We start from the raw sequence: 5382 nt of genomic DNA, 5'->3' as shown, positions 1-5382 counted from the left end.
ACGCACAAAAAATAATAATAATAATAATAATAACAAAAAATAATAATAATAATAATAATAATAATAATAATAATAATAATAATAATAATAAGGTATCCAGAGTCAGTCGGTGGGTTCTCAGTCGGTTGGTTCTCAATCAGATAAGCAAGTCAGATGGTCCGCGGTCGGGCAAGCAGGTCGGATTATCCGCAGTCGGATAAATGGGTCGGTTGATACAAAGGTTGGCTGCTATGGGGGTCGGTCGAAAAAGGAAGTCGGGCGAAGAAAGGTCTGTTGATAGGTCAGACGATTGAAGAGACCAAATAGTGGTCGTTTGATGGGGCGACCAGTGAGTCTTTTGATCTGGCGACCAATTATGTATCTAGATTGGTCGGTTGGTCGGTCGTTGGGTTATGCGGTTGGCGAGGCGGTTAAAGACATGTGTCAATCAAAGAGGCAGTTCTGAGTTCTGTAACTGGTGGGAACGGTTGGTGAAACAGTGCGACGGTTCTGAACGTTTTCTTCAAAGAATATTTAAGGATTTGGATCATCATTTGGCAAGGCATCTTCAATCAACTTCAACAAAGCAAAGTCAGATTTGGGGATCACCACTTTAAATTTCAGTCTTTTATTTTCCATTTTATTTTCTGTACCATACAGTGTTTAGAGATTCCTAATCTCAGGCACTAATTAATCAAGTTTAAGGATATTTTCTATATCTTTGAATTTTACTTTATTTTTGTTGAAAAATTACATCAACAAATTGGCGACCACAGTGGGAGAAAATTGCTGATCCATATGGCAAATTTTCAATTCCACAGTACAGCCGTTGGCTTTATCACGGCAGAAGAAGCTTCCCAACTACGGGCCGAATTGACAGCAGGTTTTACAGCATGTTTTCGGCAAATGTACGACCAGCAGATAGCAAATCTGCAGGCAATACATGACGCAATGCAAAACTTGATGGAGCAATCAAAATTCATGTTGAATTCGGTTCCTGCACCGCCAGAAATGTCATGCCCCCAAACGGACAACGCCATTCCTGAGCATATACCCAGTCAGACAGACTGAAACAGGACCAAACAGGAGGACAGGCCCGACCAGGGACGACCGAATGGACGGAGACAGGTCGGCAGGATCACGACGCCTGGACGGACCATGGTCGGGAAGACCACACCGACTGGACGGACCATGGTCGGGAGGACCACACCGAATGGACGGACCGTAGTCGGGACAACCACACCGACTGGATGGACAAAGGTCGGGAGGACCACGCCGACTGGACGAATACAGATCGGGAAGACCACGTCGACTGGACGGACAAAAATCGGGAGGACTACGTAACCTGGACGGATACAGGTCAGGAGGACCCCGCCGAATGGACGGATACAGGTCAGGAGGACCCCGCCGAATGGACGGACACGGGTCAGGTCGCCGACCATAACTTTTCAGGCGAGCAAAAGAATGACAGAACAACAGTGGCCGAAAGGAGGAATAAGTCGGACGGGAGTCTGAATACAATGGTAGTGCAAGATCGACCAACGTCCAGGCCAGCACCAGTCCGCGATAAATGGAGGTCGGGTCCAACGTAGCCTCAAAGGATGGAGGTCGGATCTGAGGCTGACGTAGCCTCGGATGCTAACCTACTAACTCCTAAAACATCATAAGAAATGATGCTTAGGAGTCTTGAGGAGGAGGCATGTTGTTACGCACAAAAAATAATAATAATAATAATAATAACAAAAAATAATAATAATAATAATAATAATAATAATAACAAAAAATAATAATAATAATAATAATAATAATAATAATAAGGTATCCAGAGTCAGTCGGTGGGTTCTCAGTCGGTTGGTTCTCAATCAGATAAGCAAGTCAGATGGTCCGCGGTCGGGCAAGCAGGTCGGATTATCCGCAGTCGGATAAATGGGTCGGTTGATACAAAGGTTGGCTGCTATGGGGGTCGGTCGAAAAAGGAAGTCGGGCGAAGAAAGGTCTGTTGATAGGTCAGACGATTGAATAGACCAAATAGTGGTCGTTTGATGGGGCGACCAGTGAGTCTTTTGATCTGGCGACCAATTATGTATCTAGATTGGTCGGTTGGTCGGTCGTTGGGTTATGCGGTTGGCGAGGCGGTTAAAGACATGTGTCAATCAAAGAGGCAGTTCTGAGTTCTGTAACTGGTGGGAACGGTTGGTGAAACAGTGCGACGGTTCTGAACGTTTTCTTCAAAGAATATTTAAGGATTTGGATCATCATTTGGCAAGGCATCTTCAATCAACTTCAACAAAGCAAAGTCAGATTTGGGGATCACCACTTTAAATTTCAGTCTTTTATTTTCCAGTTTAGTTTCTGTACCGTACAATGTTTAGAGATTCCTAATCTCAGGCACTAATTAATCAAGTTTAAGGATATTTTCTATATCTTTGAATTTTACTTTATTTTTGTTGAAAAATTACATCAACAATAATATTAAAAAAATAATTGTTTAATTTGATATTTTTGAAGAGAAAAAAAATTTGAATAATAAAAATTTTGACTAGAACCCATAAAAAAACACAACCAATTTTTTTTTTTTTTTTTTTTTTCGCTTTTATTGTTCGTTTCTACTTTTATAAGAAAATGCTACTAATCATTTTTTTTTCTTAAATTATGATACTCTTTCCGTCTCAATACAATAGTTTTGTTACTATTTTTGTTCGTCCTAAAACAATAGTTTCATTTTTATAAATAATCATATCACCATAAAACTATCCCTACTTTTTCATTATTATTACACAATTGTCACTACTTTTTACACTAATATACTCACAAAGGCAAAAAAATTATTTATCCTTACTTTTTACCAACTACCAATATAATATCAAGATTCCTTAAATCTCGTGTTCAACATAATAAGACTATATTTTTGGTACGGATGAAGTATTAGGGAATAATAAATGTGTTTGTTTGGGAGTTTAGATTTTGAGTTAGATTTGAACAGTAAAAATTTTGAGTTTGAATAATTATATAATGTGATATAAATAGATGTTGGTGTGATATTTTGAATATAAAATTAATTTTTAATATAATATAAAAAATTTAAATAAATATTTTATATTTATTTATTTTTATGAATAATGGAAATTTTAACAAATCCTCCACACAAACACAACCTAATTGAAAAATCGTGGATTGTCAACTGTAGCCATCATTAATTCATACGTCATTCTCAACTAATGAGTGATGATGCTGTTTTCTTATTTCGGTTTTTGCATATTCTTTTTACACGTACATAAATTTAAAAACGCTCAAAATTTTATAGCGCGTTTTATTTTATTTTTTGGTTTGTGTGTTGGATTAGAGAAGAAAGCGCGTTTTCAAATCGAACATTTATAAGTCAACGTGGAATGTACATTCAAAGCGAGTTTGGTAGGATATTTTTTTTTTATTACTAGTATTATTTACTATTAATTTATTTAAATACTCCATCAGTCACAAAATTATAATCTTAATTGGATTGGACATCAGATTTAAAAAATATTAATATTATATTGATAGTGGTAAAAATATAGATAAATAATTTTTTTACCCTTGTGAGTGTATTAATATAAAAAGTAGTGACAATTGTGTAATAAAAATGAAAAAGTAAAAATAATTTTACAGTGATATGATTATTTATGAAAATAAGACTATTGTTTTATGACGCAAAAAAATGAAAAACAAGATTATTGTATTAGAACGGAGAGAATATAAAGTGACAATTAAATGGACAAACTAAATATATATATATCCCTATGTCAATTGATTTAGGGCAGAGGAATTTACATAACATTACTATGGGTATGTTTTTTTATCTGAGTTTTCTCAAATTTTACTATTTAAATTCTGTATTTTTTTTAAAAAAAAATATATTTTTTTTCTCTCACAAAGCATTCCATCAAATATTATTTTCATACTAAATTCAAACAATTTTTTTTCCAAACTCATCAAAAGAAACACGCATATGTGATTTATTTATGGGGTACATAAATTTCTTTTATATTAATATAAAATTAGTTCTTCTTTTGTATGCTCATTTGATTTGAACACCGATTTTTAATGAATATAATATTATATTGGTTAATTATTATATAAAATAAAAGTATTTTTTTAAAAATATACGAGTGAATTAATGAAGTAAGATAAAAATATTTTATAGATTGAACGTACATATAGTTGTGATATTTTTGTAATAAAGAGTGTATACGTGTTGTATGGTAAAAATAGAAATTACGGACAACTATTAGGTTGGATTGATAGCGTACCAAAAACGCATTAGAAAAATAGCCGATGCAGATTCTTCTTACATAATAAAAAAAATTAGAATGTGTTTGCTTTTACAATTTTACGATCTTCACTATGTATTGTTTTTTGCGTTATTATATTTAATATTAAAAATATTTTTATATTTGTATAATTAACTCCACAAATATCATTATATTTTTATTATAAAATACTAATAAAGATATTTTTATTTTTATTTTCTTTTGATTTATATATTACGTACTAATATTTAAATACCTACGTGCAAAAAAAAAAAAATACCAGCAATACTCTTCTTTGGGACAAATGTAGTATTAATTTCTTATATAATATATTTAAATATAATAAATATAAATATTTGTATAATTTTTAATAAATAATCAAAAAAATTCTCATTGAAAAATACAACATTTTCTACACAATTACATTGTGTGTGCCAGATATAAAGGACTATTAAGGAGTATGTATGCAATTGATTTCCGATGGAATATTAATTTGAATTTTTGTTTAAATTATATTTTGATATAATATTTTATATAAAAAAATAATATATTGTTATAAAAAAATTGCACAAAATAAATAGTAGTATTAATTTCAATATTTCAGTTTCAAACTAAAAAATATTTTCTCCGTCCCAGATATTGTGTCAGTGTTACTATAGACACGAGAATTTACGAGGGGTATGATTAGTAAATAATTAATAATATATTAGTAAAATTAATTACTCACTTTGTCCGGCTCTAAGGGTCTCATTTACCTTTTGTTGTACTTAATATTGAAAATATTCTTATATTTGTATATTTTCTTGCACAAATGTCATTATAATAGTATTATAATACACTAATTGAAGTATTTTTGTCTTTTTCTCTTAATTTATACTACGTTTTCATATAACAATTAATATTCAAAGATCAACACGCAAAAAGTAAAAGAGGCCCTTAGAGCCGGACAAAGGTAATATAATTTAATACAAATAGTTATAGATTAAGGTTACGATAACTAATTTTTTTTAATAAAAACTAAAAAAATTATATAAATTAAAAAATTTAAAATATAATTAAAATGTATAATGATTTTTAAAAAAGAAAAAAATAACATAATACCAAAAAAAAAATAAAA

Source organism: Andrographis paniculata, unplaced genomic scaffold, assembly GCF_009805555.1.
Source record: "Andrographis paniculata isolate CXL003 unplaced genomic scaffold, ASM980555v1 Contig82END, whole genome shotgun sequence".
Lineage (NCBI taxonomy): Eukaryota > Viridiplantae > Streptophyta > Magnoliopsida > Lamiales > Acanthaceae > Andrographis > Andrographis paniculata.
The sequence above is the reverse complement of the archived record's forward strand: the minus strand, read 5'-3'. Positions refer to the sequence as shown.